At 49.7% G+C, this 19,147-nt stretch overlaps 1 protein-coding gene across 2 annotated transcripts in view; it reads right to left on the bottom strand.

The window, feature by feature from the left end:
• Positions 1–19,147, bottom strand: part of KCNB1 (potassium voltage-gated channel subfamily B member 1) — a 104,666-nt gene that overhangs the window by 10,688 nt on the left and 74,831 nt on the right. The window lies entirely within an intron of this gene.

Here is a 19,147-nt window from a genome sequence, read left to right as displayed (position 1 = left end):
GTGAAGCAGCAGGAGCTTTTGATTAACTACTAATTAGGTGCCCAACAAGGCCCATCTGGACAACAAGCTCTGAAATTTAAGCAAGAAGAAATGCAATTGTGAATACATTATTTGATCGGAGCAATGTCCTCCATTTAATGAACGGTTACTGCTGTAATTTGGGGTGCTGATGGCTAATTACAGAGATGTGCGTACAATTCTACTACATAAGCATACAAATAATACACTCTTGTTTAATGACTCATCTCTAATTCAATTCTTGATGGTTGTGAAAAACATGAAAACTTCACCAAGCTTTCTAAGCCATTTTGAGTTTTCTGGAGGAGAGAGCAAGCATCTGAGCAAACCAGATTAGACACTAAGACAGCCAAGGCAGGGCAGGTTCAGTCACCGGGGGCTCACACGTCTCAAACTCAAGAGATTAAAATGTAAGTCAAGTGTCTCATGGTGAAGTGTGGGGAAATTTAGATGTTAATTTCTTCTTCATGGTGGCTTGTTTCAAAAGACCATCTCCTGGAGACCAGGCACTACCCCTGAGAAGCAGAGAGCCTGATTTGCTTTCCTAGAAGGCTCTTTTTGTGGTTTTGCTGTCACTTCATTGTTTACAACCCACCATTTCTGAAGAGTTTGGGATATTTGCAATGGTAATTTCAATTAGTTTTGCTTGGCTTTATTTCTGCCCACTATACATGGAAGGGCTTATTTGTAGGCTTAGATATGTGTACCTGTTGGGTTTTATCTCCGTCACTTTCAGTGTAAATATTAACACTCCATCTTTATGCAGTGAATGGCATCCAGCAGCAGTAATTGGTGTCAAACCTTCTGTTTCCTTTGATATACCTTCCTGCTTTGAAGATCAAGGCAATGCAAGATGAATATAAATAAATGAACTGGGAGATCTAAGGGTAAAATATGATTTTGGTTTAGGAGATTTAGCTGCAAAGCTAAGCGATAAACAGAGACAGACATTTATAATTTCTCCCACAAGCTGCAGCAAGATGTCACTTGTGCTCCCAAGATACAGATTTTCCCCCTTACTCATCTACTGCAACCACATCCTTGGGAATCTTCTTAGGCTAAGAAAAACTTCTAAATGTGAGTTGATTGTCCTCAGTTATTCAAGGCACTTTTCCATTGGAAAGTACATAAAATTGAGATGGAGTATCTCCAGCGGGGTTTAGAAGAACCTTCTCCTTCTGTAAGAGATACCTTGTCCTGGTAGCATCTACCATCCACCAAAAGCCACCCACGGAGCAGTTGTGCATAGAAAACTGGATCCAGCTGCTGCTGTCAAGCTTTAGCACTGTTCAGTTGCACAGGGCTCTGTCCCAGAGTATTTACAGTCTGGGATTTCAGATTATAGAAATCACCATCTGTCTCTCTAATAAGGTTTCCCATCTTGGCTGTACTGAACCTCTAGCTTGGCAGCTCTTGTATTTTCCACTGTCAGTAATGAGAGACAGAAAGCTGGAGGGAAGATGTTTTCACTCCCAGGGGGGCGTCCAGGGATGTTCTGCATTGCAGGCAGCCTTTTCATTCCATTCCTGGCCTTTCCTCCTCTCTTTACTCTTCCAGGTTCACTTCTCTTTAACAAGAAAAGCCAATGGGACCAATTTCAACTTGAGCAGAAACAATCCCTCTGCAGTGCATGAGGCTCCAGCTCTTACAAAACTGGAAATCTTTTTTCCAGTTGCTGTAAAAAAGCACCTGTGGTCCCTGTTCCAGAGCAGTGACCCCAAATCTCACTGCTTCTCCAGCTGCTCACAGCTGCATGACCTGGAAGGAAGAATGGGACACGGCCTCCTGCTGGCACTGATCTCCATGATTCCTTAAAAGGTATTATACATGGCCTTATGCTCATGAGAACTTTGGATGGGCAACCAAAGAGCTGAGGCTGAGCAGGCTCAGGCACAGGAAGGTCCCCAGAGCTCAGGCTTGGGCTGGCAGAAGGGACAGGGACAGGAAAGTTCAGCATCAGAGGCCTGTTAGATTTTGTGAGTGCTGCTGAAGTGTCCCTGTCACTTATGGAGCAAGCTGTCCCTGTCCCAGGTCTGGCTGCTGGCCTAGCTGGCACATGTGTGCTGTTTTTTGGGATCAGGGAAGGCACCTCCGGCATCCCTGCAGGAGCATCCAGAGCTGCTGACTTGGATGTCCTAAAAATGCACAACTAAAATTGGAAAAGCTTGCAGCCTAAAATTCAGAAGCAGAGGAAAAAAGCAGGAGTCACCAGCAGCTAAAATGAGCGGGTGAGGACACGTTTGTGACACAGGCGGGTGCAGGAGTGAGTCCCTGCGTGGTGGAGCCCCAGCTGTGCCGAGTGCTCTCCAGGGTCCCCGCGCTGGCTCCAGCCAAGCCGAGGGCAGGAGCCCGACGGACCAGGCTGGGCTGGGTGAGCACCCACAGCAGAGCAGCACAGACACTGCTGCAGCTGCTCTAAAGCTGACAGGGGCTGAGGCTGGGTTTTCCCCACACAGCTTTCAGACCATTTCCACTACCAGCTTGTGTGAAGGAAGCTCTGCAGCCCCCTTCCTCTTTGCTTCTCTGTATTTTCTCTTGCATTTCACCTGTAGCAATACACCATAAATTGTGAAAATCCCCTCAGGTACTTTACCAGGTTGCTTGCAGAAGGTATTGGAAGGAGCCCTAATGATGGCCCTGGCTTGTGGTGCAAGTCTCAGTATGGGGAGGATTTCAGGAAAAAAGTTGTCCTCCACTATATCAGGTGTTTCACAAAGGCTTTGGTGGAGTGAATCTCTGGATTGCTGTTATGGTTCCTTTGTGGAAGCTAAATAACCCAAGAACAGGCAGGGCAGGATTTTTGGATGGATTTAAAGTAGTTGTGATTAGCATGATTGTACACACATGCTGGTTATTACGCATGCAAATGAGACAAGCAAGCTGATTTTGGGAGGAAGTGTAGCCAGTCTGTGCAACTGCTGTTTCCTGAGGCAAGATGGATGTGCCATGCTGGCAAGTTGTTAATCCCCACCTCCTCCAAAATCCCCCCAAAACTAGGCAGGCCACCTCTAGCTGGCACCTCTCAGGAAATAACCACCTGCCCTGGGTGAGAGTGGCCCAGGGGTTCCTCCTTTGTGATGGCAAGGTCTGTGCTCCTCCCTGGGAGAAAGCTGCTCAGGAGTTTCCATCTCTCTCTCTGCAGGAGCGGTTTGTGTGCTCACCCCACAGGTGGCACAGAGTGGGGAGTTTTAGCCAGCAGGGACTAACCCAGCACTGAGGTTTGGTGATATTTATTGCTTGGTTGTTTACTTTGCACTGCTAAAAACCCTGACAGAGATAAAGGCATAAGACAGGAGACTTTCAAGGCCATTAAAATTTATGAGAACTGGCTGTCCCAATCCCATAGATGGCTCTAAAATCTCAGGGTAAGCATCCGAGATCTCTCTGCTCATGGCAACATGCCCTATACTTTTTCTGTCTTCATACTTGGTAATGAAGCTGATATAGCAAGGAGAAGGGGTGGTGTGTGGGAGAGAGTAGGAGGGTGTTTGAATATAGATTCGATATTCTTGGAAATACGATGAGGAAATTGTTATGTAATCAAGAAGTTCAATAATGGTTTTGTCTAATGTGCTTTTTTAGCTCCATCAAGGCCTGCAGAATAAATCTGGCATGAGGACCAGGTTTCATTCATATGCTCCATTTACCAAGGGATTTTTCCTGCAGCCCCTCTGCTTTCCCAAGCTACAATACACTTTGAGTTAGACTGTCCAGCTCCATCCTGCCACGCCTGTGCCAGCCTCTGTCTCCCCAGGCTCTGAGAAACAGAGCACAGTGTATTTTCAGCAATATCCCACGTGCTGCACAGTGCAGAAACAGATGGAGAGTTCCTTAGTCTCCTCCCTACTTGATTCTGCACAGGAATAACATCTCCTGCTCACAGCAGCTATACATGTCTGCGGTATTTATTGACAGGGACTTGTTTTAGGAAACATCTCTTCACTAGAAAATGCCTATTTATTCATAAACTGAAAGAGTTTGCAGAACACAGTCACTTCTGATGTCAAGATTCTGACCACTGGGCTTGTAGGATGTCTTTTCTGAAAAATGCTGAAGCCATAATGAAGGGTAACACTTGCTTCTTGCACCATGGCAAGCTGAGCCAAAGTGGAAGATATGGTTGCAAGGGAAGTACAGAGAACTTTAATCCACTTTTTTCACGTGGAAGGATGTTAAGATGTAGTGTAAGACCTTGAATCTCCAAACCCCTTAAGTCCTGCTGGTTCCTGTGGAGTACAAACTCTGCTTAGGAGTTTTCCCTGCCCTGGCACTTTAGATGCCACTTGGAGGGGAGGCACTGCCCCCACGGGGTCCTTGGGGACCCTCTGCTCCAGGAGGGCCCTGCACACACAGCTCAGCTCCCTGCAGTGCCCTGACACAGCCTGCAGGACAGAAACCCCTACACTGCTCTGCAGGCACTACTCACAGCACAACATCCATAAAACCAGCAGCAAGATAATGTCACTTATGTTTTGCTTTGGAAACATATGGGACCTTAATTTTGACATTTGCCTGGAAAAGCCTGGAAAATTTATTTATATTAAATATATATTTATATGTACTACAAATGTATCATATATATTATATAAATATAATATAAATATATATTTATATAAATATAAAATATAAAGCAAAAACATAAAAAAAAGCCTGCCTTTCACCTCAGCACTGGTGAGTGCTTGAGAACAGCTCTGCAAGATGCCTTTGGGATTTTACCCTGCACCAGGGAGAGACAATGCTCGTGATCGACTCCCACCATGCAGAGCAGTCTGCTCAGCCTCAGACACTATTTACAGGGGATGCTGAGCTCCAAGTGTTGGTGTTTGCAGGAGTAGTTGTGGGAGGGTTTTTTTTTGATGGTTAAATTCAATCAGGAATGTGCCAAGATAGCATGAAATCAACTAAATGTAATTAAGCAAAAACTATTAGCTTGATTGCTAAACCAGTCTTCCTCTCATGAATATGCATGAGAATAATTGATATTAATTCTTTTCAAATCGGAGGCACATTAGAGGCATATTATAGTGTAGAGTTTTTTGGAAGACTAAACCAGTTCCACTGCTGCTCTCTCACCAAAAGGCATAATTAGTCTTGCTGCAGGAACATTTACCGAGTCATTGATACCATCCTGACTTGCCACATAGAGAGGAAATTAGAACAGAGTTCAAGTGATGTTTTGTCTGCAAAAAAGGATGACCTGTTTAACATTTCTTCCAGAAATGTGCTAGGAAAAGTGGCAAATCCATTTACCAGCATCCGCCACACTAATGGCATTCTGAAGAGACAGTGAAGCCTGCAGAAACAGTAAATCCCTGTGGACAGAAATATACTGAAATATATATATAATATATATATTTCTATAATATATTTCTGAAATATATTGCAGGGGCATTATCTTCTGTTGAATGTGCTTGAAACCAGCATGGCCCTGTCAGCTGGGTGTCTGGGTGTCCAAGTGTCCGAGTGTCTGAGTGTCCAAGTGTCCGTGTGTCCGGGTGTCTGGGTGTCTGAGTGTCTGGGTGTCCGAGTGTCCTGGTGTCTGGGTGTCCGAGTGTCCGGGTGTCCAGGTGTCCGAGTGTACAGGTGTCTGAGTGTCTGAATGTCCGAGTGTCCGGGTGTCTGAGTGTCCAGGTGTCCAAGTGTCCGGGTGTCCGAGTGTCCAGGTGTCCGAGTGTCCGGGTGTCTGAGTGTCCAGGTGTCCAAGTGTCCGGGTGTCCGAGTGTCCAGGTGTCCAAATGTCTGAGTGTCCGGGTGTCCGGGTGTCCGAGTGTCCGGGTGTCTGTGTGTCCGGGCTTGCCTGGACACTCAGCCTGGCCCAAGAGGAGCTTTGGTGGCACCTCTTGCACTGATGGGAAAACCCTGGGCTCACACAAGGGATTACAGCTGTTACCCTTGCAGTGCCCTGCAAAGAATTTGAATATTAACATTCCTCTTTTTTTTTCAAAAGAGACTTATGAAGCTTCTGCAGGTGGTGGAAAACAGACTTGCGGGAACACTCCAAGCTCTCAGCACCTTCCCAGCTCTTTATTCTGCTAAAACCTTCTGCTTTCTTCTCAGCTTTTCAGCTCTCCACCATGCCCACACTCCTCCTCCTGTCTGGCAGGCAGACCTTGTGTCAGACAAAGGACTTTGATGCAGGGACACATCCACACAGGAGTCCACCTTCCCAAGCCAGGGTTCCCATGGCTTTTCTCTAGAGCAGATCATGGAACCCTTGCTGACAGCTTTGGCACAAAGTGATTGAAGTGTTTTAATCTCAAGCACAGATGGTTCTTCCCTTTATAAGCACCAAACACTGGATTAGATGTCACATATTTAATAAATAGCAACAACTGTATACAAACTGCTTACAAAAGCTGCTAAAAACGAATCCTTGGCAACACATCATTCATATTAGCATAGGGCCATAGCAAGTGCTAAATAGAGCCAGTGGACAGCAAATCTGTGTGAACATAAAAGAAAAGGCAGCTCTACACCAGCAGTTCAATAAGAGAGTTTGATCTTGCCTCACTATAAGTTTTGATGCATTCTTGCTATAAATATAGAGGATGAAACAGAACTGTGAAGGTGTGTACTTGGTTCTTTGTTGGGACACCTTTTTGCTTTGGTTTTTTGTTTGTTTGTTTGTTTTTTATTGTCATTTTGCTTTTAGGTTTTTTTAAACTCAATGTAAAAGCTCAGAAAATGCTCAAGCTCTTTGAGGTGTTTGCTGGCAGTCTGGGAATATTCCCTCCATGCTTGCTGACTTGTGGACATGGACACGAGAACAAACCTCTCCAAAGCACGGGATAAACACCAGTGGGGCAGCCCTTGGCTCTCCCACAGCTTTGCCAGCCTTTCCTCGTTCCTGCATCCCAACAGCCCCGCACAGCCCCGGCAGCAGCAGCACCCGCCCCTCCCAGAGCAGCCCCTCCTGCTCTCATTCCCCTGGAAAGTGAATTTACAGCAGGAAAAGAAGCACAAAGCCCCACTGGCCATTTCGATAGGAGGCAGAGCTGGGGTTTGGTTTGTTTCCTGGAGGGGTTGGGCTGTTTGATTTTTAGTGGTTGGCTTACTGATATTCTGCACTTTCCCCCAATAAAAGTCACCTGAAACTGTTTGGAAAATGCAGGTGTGCTGCCTTCTAGTGAAGGTTTATTGCAGAGAGGGGAGGGGAAGAGAAAGGTTTCCTGTAAGTGGCAGCTGAAGAGTGCCAGGTGGAATATCTGATTTTAATCCAAGTGGAGAATAGCAAACATTGAAGATAAAGGGAAATTATACACTTCACTGGGTTTTAGTGCATTTTTCAGTTACTTTTTTTTTTTTAATTCAGGGTTTCTGTGTTAATATAGGATGGTGCCATACTATACATTGGGTGGTAGAAATTAATCTTGTCATGAATGTACTTCTCTGAAGGGCTGAGCCTTCCTGAGCCCTTAATTTGAGCTGATTGGACTGGCTCATTGTCATAGCAGCAGATATTGGAATAGCAAAGTTGAACCTTACTTGAACTTCTTGGCTACATAAGCACTGTTTTTCTTTCTCACCCCCACCTCCATCCATGAATAATAATACCCAGTGCCCCTTTTTTAAAAACACTAACAACTATCTTAGTGACTATCTGCCAAACAAACACACACTGAGAGAAGCACATTAAAGAGCCTGAGTTTTGTTTGGCAGAGACAGAACTTGTCATTCCAGGGAAAGGCGCAGTTTTGCTGTCCTGGGAAACTCGGGATCTTCTGTCAGGGACAGGGTCCCATTGTCTCACACCCCGAGCACGCTGTGAGCAAAGCAGCTTTGGGGCTTGCAGAGCACACACGGCGTGCCTGGGGCTGGGTCAGTCCTGCTCTGCCTTTCAGTCTGAGCCCTCACTGCAGAGCTGTGCCATGCCCGTGGGTGCACAGAGCTGTGCCATCCCTGTAGGGGCACAGAGCTGTGCCATCCCTGTGGGTGCACAGAGCTGTGCCATCCCTGTAGGGGCACAGAGCTGTGCCATCCCTGTGGGTGCACAGAGCTGTGCCATCCCTGTGGGTGCACAGAGCTGTGCCATCCCCGTGGGTGCACAGAGCTGTGCCATGCCCACAGAGCTGTGCCATGCCCACAGAGCTGTGCCATCCCTGCTGGTACCTGCAGAGCTGTGCCATCCCCCCGGGTGCCCGGCACAGCCCCTGCCCGGCACAGCCCCTGCCCGGCACAGCCCCTGCCCAGCACAGCCCCTGCCCAGCACAGCGGGACAGGCACCTGCTCCTGCTGCCACCCGTGGGAAGCTGCTGGGCAGGTTTGGAAATGAGGCACAGGGCAAGCCGAGCACAGGGAGAAACCCACTGCTGAGGGGGCCAAACAAGTCCAGTCCAAAGTGGGAGTTGTTTAAAGAAGGTAAAACAATAAGGGAAAGAACACTCAGCACGCCAGGGAAATAAGTTTATAAGAATTATCAAGGGATCCAGGGACAACCTTTGCATGGCTGCAGTCTGGCACAGATGTGAATGAGCATCCCTGGCAGCTGAGGGCTCTCTCTCCATGTGGTACATGGAATGAGCTGGCAAATCCCACGGCAGTCCTGAAGGGCCAGACTGCTCAGAGCAGCCAATATTGGCTAATAGTTTTCCTTTATTTCTTGGAAAGAAAAAGGAGTCCTAAGGGCAGTGACCCTGGGGCCACATGTCCCAATTAACCTGCTGCAGGTGGTGTCAGTCTGCTCTGTCCTGCATCCCCCTGCCCCACGGGGCACAAAGCGTGTCTGTTCCCATGGCCACCCTCCCCGGGAAAGAAAGAGGAAGGGAAAAATGTGCTGCTTTCTATTTATGAATGTCCTGCCTTTCCTGCAGCCAGGCTGAAGGCTCTGACTTCATTTCACTTGCTCTCTCTTTCCCATTTCTCTGACAATTGATTGCTCACTCCCACAGGGCATTATGGGCTTCAAAAGCTTCATTTTCTAGTTCCTGAGCTGCTCATCTTCTCCTGGCTCATTGCTGTCACTGGGGGTCAGATCCAAGTCCCAGAGTCTTTAGGCTGTTTTGGGTTTGACCTCGAGAGCTTCTTTTGCTCACCCCACCACATGAAACAATCCTTTGATCATTGTAGGCATGTACTTAAAAAAAAATCCAGTGGGCAGAGATTTTTTAACTATATCAGTGGCGACTGGAAATAAGCTGGAACCAAAACACCCCGAGCCAGGTTTAAAGAACAGCAGTGCCTGGGGGCACCCCTGCTCTCTGTGGTGCTGGGGCCTGTGGCACACCCCAAAAAATTCCTTCAGTTCTGTAACTGAGCAGCAATTGTGCTCTGGTCCCAACTTTTCCTGTGCTTAAATTCATGGGCTGCAAGATGCAGTTGTGTAATTTACATGAAAATTACAGCCTGCTCCTGAAGTATTTCCACCTGGAATGGAAATTCCTAAACTGTAACTTTCAGCAGTGGCCACTGAAATCACAGGGCAAAAAAATGATGGGAGTAGTGAATCCTGAACTTCTGTGCCATGCTGGCCAACCTCATCTGGCCTGGCTGGGGAACCACAGAAAATTGGTGGCAAAAATGCAGAGGTAAAAATGCCTTAGAGAAAACATTATTCTTAACTAAGCTGCTTATATGCTGTTCCCTGCAGTACTCTAGAGAATCTGCTTGTTTTGCAGAGTCTCATGAGAATCAAATCTTTGACATGAGGTTTCTGCTATCCTCTGGGCAAAACCATCTCTGTCAGTCCATCGAGAAGTGGGTGGGTTTGCTCGGGAAGAAGTTCCTTCGGTCAGCAGCACCAGGAGCAGACCTTGCTCCTGCAGGCAGCAGGCTGGGCAGGGCTGTCCTCCTCTGGGGTGAGCCAGCCAGACACGGAGCTGCTGCTCCAGCAGCGAAGCTGGGCTGGATCTGGGCAAGCTGGATGTCAAACCTGACAAACTGGGGCCCTCTGGCTGACGTCCTGCTTTTGGAGATGTGAAGAGACTGGGCTGAACTAAGGCTGCCACACGTAAGAGGTGATTCTGTTGGAAAACAAAAAACCCTCACATACTTTGTCAGCGGGGCAGGAGGGCGAGGGATGAGTCCTATTTAAAGATGTCTTAATCAAATCCATCCCCTTCTACACCCCTAGGTTTTGCTCCAAAATCCAGTTAAATCACAAACATACTAAAGATCCCAGTTACCAAAGGGAGGGATAATGAAGATACAAAGGATGAAAATTAGTGGCAAAGCTGTGCTCCTGGATTGTTTCAGTACTCCATGGGAGAGCACTGAGTTCCTGACAATTTACCTTTCAAATCTCTCAAATAAAACAATTCTTGAAAATTGCCAAAACATTATTAACACAAGCAGCAGCAAACAGCAGGGAGCAGCAGGGTGGCTTTGTCAGATGGCAGCAGAGGCTGCTCTCCCCAGCTGCCAGGAGCAGGGGCTGAGCCCACGCCGGGTGGGTTTGGCTCCATGTGCGGGGGGGGAACAGATGTGGGACCCCTCCCCGTGCCACTGCCCCCCACGAGTGGGAGACCACCACTCTCACCCTCACACCCTGGGTGTGCCACTGCTGCAGCTGGAGCAAAACTCACTGAAACAGAGATTTTCAGGTTGAATACAGGGTGTAGTGGGTGTCCTCCTCCTAGTGCCACCTTCTGCACAGCCTCCCCTCTCTGCACCAAAAAGTAATTCCCAAGGAAATGAGCTCGAAACCAGTGTGGGACCATGCTCAGTCCCTGTGAAAGGCAGCCCGGAAGAAGAGCTCTGGAGTGCATCTTGCAGGGCTCACCTTCCTCTTCCAAGACTTCTCCCTCCAGGTTTGGATCCCACTTGGCTCTTGTATCCCCTTCCAAACTTGCTGTTCGCAGAAAACAATTGCAGCCAATTTCCTTTTATGTGAATATGGTGGAAGATGTAAAAGAAATGGGAAGTTTGGAGAGGATTGGACAGTTTCTCACACAAAAATATAAGTGTTATTTTTTAAAAAATGCCTTTGAAGAAGAAAGTAACAATCACCAAGTTTCTGTGTTTGCAGTGCAGTGGCTGTGGTGATTGAAGATTTCTTAGGTTTTTATATATTTTTCATATATTTGTAGTCTTTTAGACTTTTAATCTATAGTTGTATGGTTTCTAGTACTTTTCCTCACTTTTCTCCCATAAGCTAGCCCTAACTAACACATTCTTTAAAATCTGTTTAGTATTACTGTTAAGAAGATAATTTGTGACAATCTTGTTTTTCACCAGAACTTAAAAGACATAACAAGAATGGGACAAAGAAACCCCTGGACCAGCTCCAAGGGGCTGACCCAAGGGTGGGTTACTGGGTTAGCTGATCTCTTACTGGATGTACCTACTAGATATATTAATTAATTAACCTTATAAAAGTTGTAGAAATCCTTTCTTACATGTGCACAGAGCCATATTTGTGCACCTGAAAGTTTTCATTAAATAGTTGCTTCTTGTATTATCACTCTTAATACAGTTTGGAAAGTTTTGTGTTTTTATTCCAGGCAACAGCTGCTGCTTTGAAATCAGGCTTGGCAGATGTTATTTTGGGGTATTTAAGCCAGGCTCTTGCTGTCACCATCTCAATGTTCTTGGCTTTGTTACTGTTTCTCCGTGTTATTATTCTGAAGAAAATAGCTCTGTTTGTGTTCTTTTTCTGGCAAGAAAGGGCCGTGCCAGCACCAGAGGACGGACTCCAGGCGGCGGCGGTGGCTCAGTGCTCAGTCCCTGCTGCAGGCAGGAGGTGGCACCGGGATTTCCCTGGCGGGCAGAGGGGATTTGTGCCTCCCGTGCTGCCTGATGGAGCTCCTGAGCTGAGCGGCAGTCCTGCCAGGGGCTGCCCTGCCTGCCGTGCTGCTGGAAGGGCTGGCACAAGCGTGCCAGCCTGGCTGGCCACGCTCTGCCCTGTCCCCACCTTCACAAGGGTCTGGGGCACAACGCCTGGAGTTCACAGCAAAACCCAGTCCCTGTTATACACGAAAACTGAGTGCCTGCAGCAGGGTCACTGTGTGCCTGGGGTCACTGTGTGCCCGGGTCACTGTGTGCCCGGGGTCACTGTGTGCCTGGGGTCACTGTGTGCCTGAGGTCACTGTGTGCCCAGGGTCTCTCTGTGCCCAGGGTCACTCTGTGCCTGGTTCCCTGTGCCCAGGGTCACTCTGTGCCCGGGGTCACTCTGTGCCTGGTTCCCTGTGCCCAGGGTCACTCTGTGCCCGGGGTCACTCTGTGCCCAGGGTCAGTGCGTGCCCAGGGTCACTGCATGCCCAGGTTCCCTGTGCCCAGGGTCCCTGTGCCCATCCCGGGCTCCCTGTGCCCGTCCTGCCCCGGAGCTGTGCCCCCACATGGGGCACGACCCCAACACCTTTTCACAGGAAACACCTTCAGGAGAGCCGACTGTGGCTGCTTGCTGGGGAGGTTCCTGGGCTGCTTCTCTCCCCAGTTCAGGCTGCTCTGAAAAATAAACACAGAAACTGCTCTGCACAATGTTTCTTGACACAAGCCACTGCTCTGCTCTGTTGCTTGTGACAGTGCCACCATGAAATTTATGTTCCTTATGCTCTCTATTCTGATATTCCCAGCTTGAAGCTTAAAAGTTTACTAATTCCCCCTTTCTCAGCCCTCTCCCACATCACCTCCTATGGAGCCAGGAGCATAAAAACACTAAGCCTTGTTGCTAATGGCCTAAGCAAATTATTTCATCGGTGATGTAAAAGGAGTGACGAGCCTGTAAGATGGAAAAAATGCCAGATAGACAGTAAGACTAATGAGGTAATGTATAAATCCAGGCATTTTCTAACAGATGGGAAATGGCAGAGTTGACATGTATATTATTAAAAGGGACATAAAAACAGAGACAGAACAATAGTCCGGGTTGGCCATAGCTTGATTTACGCAGTGGAAACATTTTTTCTTCTGAAGGCAAAGGCGAGAAATGTAGAAAGCTTTGCTTGGTAGTGAAGTGACAGCATTGTGAGTGGAGATGCAATGCCTGTATCCAAACACAGCTGGAGCTCTGCAGCTCTGGGGGGAGGCTGCCTCATGCAACAAGTGTTCCTGGGCTCTGCAAGAGAAACCAGCATCGCTGTCCCCACAGGAAAGGGGACCCAGACACCCTGAGGCAGCTCAGGGGACGGCTCAGAGGGACAGATCGGGGGGACAGCTCAGGGGGACAGATCAGAGGGACAGATCAGAGGGACAGATCAGAGAGACAGCTCAGAGGGACAGATCGGGTGGACAGCCTGGGGACAACTCAGGGACAGCTCAGAGGGACAGATCAGGGGGACAGCTTGGGGAAAGCTCACAGACAACTCGGTGTGGCGTGGGTGCAGGGCTGGGGAGGAGAGGAGAATCAGGGAGGGGAGCACGGCTCACTATGGGATGGCTAATGAGGCAAGTCTGTATTTCTGCCTGCCTGCTTTTACTGGAGAACCCCTTGGAAATTCCTGCTGGTGAAATGCAGAAAACCATAAAGCAAAAACCCTGAGTCATCTGTCTCAAACTGTCATAGCAGCTTCCCCTGTCAATCCACATGACCCACTCAATTCTCATCCATTTTCTCCATTTTGGGGGAGTTGTGAAAAATAACTACAACCATTCCAACTGATTGGTTATAACATATGCTCAAGTGCATATGCAGTGATTTGGCCAAATTCTCCTAAGAGTACCGTATCTTAGGCTTTATATAATCCAGACAAGAGCACCAGACACAATTAGGGAACCTGGTCTGCCCTCAGTGCTGCTCTGCCCCGGGCAGAGAGGCCACAGCTCAGCGCTCTGCAGCAGCTCAGACAAGGGAAAAATAATATAAAAATATAACGTAGTTACTAATGTCATTTTCCATTGAGATAGCGCATGAAATCAATCTATCATGCTAAATCTACAAGTTCCAAATTGTATACATAAGGTATATTAAGGGATTTGGAAAGATTAGGACTAGCTCCTACGCGTCTGTGTGTGTATAAGCACCGATTGTTTTATCTGTGAATTACCTGCCGCTGCGGAAAAGGCAGAGGTAAGGAAAGCAGACTCGTGAGGAGCAGTGTCAGAGGGAATGCTCGCTCGGGGCTGACTCTGCCTGTGCTCCGGGGGTGACACGAGCAATGCCCGGGGGGGCTGAGCTCTGCCTCTGCTCCGGGGGTGACACGGACAGTCCCGGGGCCGGGAGCCCGGGAGGTGCGGGCGGTCCTGCCCGTGCTGCTGCCCCAGCCCCGCTCCCTGCCCGGCCAGCCGATGTCCGCTCTGACCGGGGTGCTCCGGCGTCTCTAACGACTGCCTCCTCCAAAAAAAAATCACCGGCCACTTCCGTGCTAAAAACATATAGCGCTGATAAAACACAGACTTAAGCGCCACAGTGACTGGAGCCAGTGGGGAGAAGCTCCTCGCTCAGAGCGGGAGGGATCCCAGCGTGGCCTTCCCAGGCAGGAATTCCTTATGGAGCACTCGGGAGCGGCTCCCCGGCAGTTCCCGCAGGGATGGGCGGCGCCGCTGCCGCCCCGGAGCTCCGCGGGGCTCACCCGGACCCGGCCCGGGCTTTAGTCCCGGAGCTCCGCGGGGCTCACCCGGGCCGGCCCGGGCTTTGGTCCCGGAGCTCCGCAGGGCTCACCCGGGCCGGGCTTTGGTCCCGGAGCTCCGCGGGGCTCACCCGGGCCCGGCTTTAGTCCCGGAGCTCCGCGGGGCTCACCCGGGCCGGGCTTTGGTCCCGGAGCTCCGCGGGGCTCACCCGGGCCCGGCTTTAGTCCCGGAGCTCCGCGGGGCTCACCCGGGCCCGGCTTTATCCCGGAGCTCCGCAGGGCTCACCCGGACCGGGCTGTGGTCCCGGGCTGTGTCGGGAGGTGCTGGCAGGGAAAGCTGCTCCGAGGGCAGCAGGGACCGCCTGTGGTGGCCAGTGACAAAGCCGGGGTGACAGAACCTGCGCTGCTCCCCAGGGCTCGCCCAGCCTCGGGCAGGACACCCTTCCCCACTCCGGGTTATGAAAAGCAGCCTCTGAAAAGATTTTCCTGCTGGGTAAAGGCCCATTACCAGGACTTCCTGGCTTAGGCAGCTGTATATAGCAGCAGTAATCCTATTATGCTTATCCTAAACCGTCCTCCACCGAGCAGTGAAGTGAACTTTACAGAACACTGGAAGCCCAATTAAGCCTCCAAGCCTGCTGCGAGCAGCTCAGTTCTGCCTCTGTGCAGCCGCGGGGTCAGGTTATGATGGAAAACACAAACACCTGTCCCACACACACCCTAAAGGCTGTGACCTGGCTTCAGTCACCTGGCTGGAGTAAATGCACTGAGTTCTTTGCAGGAAGAGCTGTCCTACTGATGCTTTATGACAGAGACCCCAAATCCACGCCCACGCACCCATGGCAATAACTCTGCCCTCACTAACGGCTGTGCCAAGGCTGAAGGCTGCTCACACACTTTGCATTTTTGTTGCACAGCCATGAGATAAAGAAACCTGGTACTGATCAGCGAGTACTGAGCCTGGCCCTCCTGGAGAGCGTGTAAAGAAGCAAAATTACACCTACAGCTGGGGTGCAGCAGCCCTGTGCCTGAACAGCTGCCTCAGGCTGTGCCACGGTGCCAAGGCAGCTGGAATGGCCGAGCTGCTTCATTCCAGCTGCACGAGGCTGGATGACAACATCCACGTTTCTCCCAAAAGCTTTTCACACCTAACGGTCTTTGAATGCCTCCAGAAAAAGCTGAATATCAAGGAGGTTTCCTGGGCAGAAACCAATGGGATGGTCAAGGAGAGAGCAGCTGCAGCTGGAAAGGGCTAAATGGATGATTATCCTGAAATCTTAACATTGTTACCTGATGTCTTAACATTACTTTCCAAATCCCAACCAAACTCTCAGTCCTGCACACAGCACACGTCTCCCTGCAGTGGCACTCAGCGTGATGCATGCCCAGGCCTGGGCAGGACCAGACATGACCTGAGGATGTCACAGCACATTTGCAGCACAGCATGAGGTGCTGACACCACCCTGTGCATGGCCAGCATGGCTTAACTGCTAACCACCACTAAACATGCATTTCTGTGACTTTTCCAGAGCTTCCTTGTGCCTTTCCCTAATGGAGGCAACATCTGACATGTAACTCTAGAAATTAATATCTTCAAATGCTTGTTTTTTTGGTGTAACAGACTGAGACAGGCTAAATATCTGTGCTCTTGTCTTGGCTGGCTGGTAACCCAGATACTATTAGTGAAGCACAACTGGGTCATGAGAATTAATATTAGCATCTGCGTTAGCTGCTTTATTTACAGCACTGTAGCTGTCAAAAGTTGTGGTAGCTCAAAAGGAACATGGTTTATTCATGCTGACACTAGCAGTGGAATAGCTGGACGAAGGCTGGCTGGCTCCTTGGGACCAGGCTGGGCCCGTGGCAAGCACAGACCCAAGCTGGGCAAATGTCCTGTGAATGGTGTGGGGTGAGGGGGACAGCTCGTCCCAGCTCACATGGGCCAGCAAAAGCCTTGGCTGGCAGCACAGCCTAACACATCCCCTGTTTTCTGTACTGCCCCAAACCAGAGCGAGTTTCTGGTAGAGCAGGGATGGAAGGACCCTTAGGTTATGGTTAAGTTGTAAAAACTCTGATCACTCTTTCAATATAATTAAGGAATTAATTAACTTCCCAGCTCAGTAATTATGGAAGCTTCAGCCCCATGAAGTGGCAGCAGGTCCCCGTGGGCCTGGCAGTGGTCAGTGGGTGGGAACACCCGCAGGTCCTGCTTGGAGCATGGGGAGGGCTCAGAGGGGCTGCTGTGGGGCAGTCAGCCTGGCAGGAGCCCGAGCACACAGAGCCTGGCGGAGCACCATCGTCATTGTTCCCAGACAAGGGCCAGAGGAGCCAGTGCAGGGGCCCGTGACGCCTCTCTGCATGATGCCGCAGCCAGGAGCTCTCTACACGCCGGTGCTGTCACACCTGGGGTGCCCTGCAGGCCAGCCCTGCCTCCCCTGGGACCTGCTGCTGTGACAGGGCTGAGACAGGTCACCTCCTGCTGCCGTGACAGGGCTCAGCCAGGTAACCTCTGGCTGCCGTGACAGGGCTCAGCCAGGTAACCTCTGGCTGCTGTGACAGGGCTCAGCCAGGTAACCTCCTGCTGCTGTGACAGGGCTGAGCCAGGTAACCTCCTGCTGCTGTGACAGGGCTCAGCCAGGTAACCTCTGGCTGCTGTGACAGGGTTTACCAGTAAAAATGGTATAAATTTATCACCCAGTCTGCTCAGAAAAACCATGAACAAAGAAAACTAGAAAACAGTTTCATATACTGACTTTACTAGACAACAGCACTGCCAATTCTCTGGGTGCACAAAAGTCATGTTAAACCAGTATAAAAGAGCAGAGCAGGCTTGCAGGAATGCAACTGCCCGCTGGACAGTCCAGGGAATCACTGCACTCCCCAAAACTTCCTCCCACCTGGGCCACAGAAATTCTCACATTCCCTTTGTACTCCTGTCTCAGTTGTTGTATGGATAAATTCTTAAGCCGTTATATCACAACAAAGGCAACATCTATTTTTTTAAATGAGGAATCTGGCGGTCCCAGAGCCAGAGGTATTGTTCTCTGTTGGATTTGGATGGATCAGCTGCTGAGTTTCTTTTTTCCTTCAAGACACACAATTAGCCATCTGGAAGCTTCATCAACACACCAAAACAGCAGCTATAATTGTGCAAATAAGAATCTAAATCTGTCCCAGAGAAAGCAAAACTCTGCCTAGCACACGAACCCATGGCCAGCCTGACCTCCCGTACCCAGCAGTAAGTGGTGAGCAGAGACTCTGTGCCTGAGGCTTTAGGGTGAGAGGGACGAGCCCTCTGCTCTCAGCTTTGCCAGGTGCTGTCCGTGGCACAGACCCACCGAGGGTCTGAGTACAAATATTCCCAAACTGCAAAATCCAGCAAATCCCAGGGACTTCCTCAGAGTGTATTTTACATGGCAAGGTAATGCCAGTCCTTGGAATTCTTCTGGCTGGGGCTGAGGATGGCAGAGGAGAGGTGGGAGCAGTAGGACGTTCCCCCAGCAGGTGACTGTCCTCAGGAGCACCACAGGGACAGCACAGCAGGGTCTGCACTTGGCTTGGCAAACACCCAGTGCCAACCACGCCCCACCTGTTCCACCCCTCATCCCTGCTCATTCTGCACACCTAGATCCTAAAGATGCCCTTGTGCACATCCAGTGGCAGAAATTTGTCCCTGGAGGTTCTGATCACGTGTGGTAGTGGGCAATAGCTATTTACAATCAAGTGTGATTAACCTTGAGAATGCATTACTGCTGCCTCAACTGCCCAGACACCCCACCCCAGCCCCACTCACAGCAAACTGAATTTCCCTGAACAAGAAGGGCTTCCAGAGAAAGGTGATGCTTCAGTGCACCCCCTCCCACCAGCACTTGCAAATCCCATCTAAGGATTACACAGCATTCCTCCCAGCAGTAAAAGCTCCAGGAGTACAAAGTAGAAGTATTTGGAATACTTGCAAATACTAACAAATGCTGCTCCTGATCTGAAGAATGAGTTGGAGCTGTTTTGTTGCTCTCTGCATTGCTCTTGAGGGGCCAAGAGCTTGACCCAGGGGCTGCTCTCCTCATCCAGAGGTTCATGGGAAGGAAATGCAAGGAGAACAGACAATATATGAAGAGCTGGTAGAAAAAAAGTGTTGCTCTGACTGGTAATTTCTGACAGAGAGCTCTGAGCTTCTGCTGGCTTTAGTTTTGCTAACTGTACTTTTTAATTTTGGCAAGGATGCCTGGAGCCCAGGAAAGAAATGCACTGTATATATAATTATAAATCAAAATATAATATAATACAATAAGTAAAATGAACACTGAAGAATAGCACTCACTAGCTGCATATGACACCTACCTAACTGCTCCAGGCTGTGAGTCACCACTTGAATTAAAGAGGTGCAGCGAGGCGGCGGAGGGCCAGCTCTGCACAGGCAGTCGGGCTCTGACTCCCCTGGCACCCACCTCGTGTGGAAGGGAAATCCAAACCCAGCTCAGCCTCCCCCAGGGCCCTGAGCTCGGCCCTGCCCCACCTCGGTGCCCTCGCAGAAACCCCAGCACCAGGCTGTGCCTCCTGTGTTTTACAGGCAAAGAGTTAAATGCCTGAGACATGGGATCACAGACCTGAGACCAGCCCAAAGCAGCAAAAGAAATCCGGGGCTGGGGCAGAGCTGAACATCACCGTACAAGGCAGACACTGGGACC

This window comes from Taeniopygia guttata, chromosome 20 (assembly GCF_048771995.1).
Source record: "Taeniopygia guttata chromosome 20, bTaeGut7.mat, whole genome shotgun sequence".
In the NCBI taxonomy this organism is placed as follows: domain Eukaryota; kingdom Metazoa; phylum Chordata; class Aves; order Passeriformes; family Estrildidae; genus Taeniopygia; species Taeniopygia guttata.
Note: the sequence above shows the minus strand (reverse complement) of the source record. Positions and strands in the feature narration are given on the sequence as shown.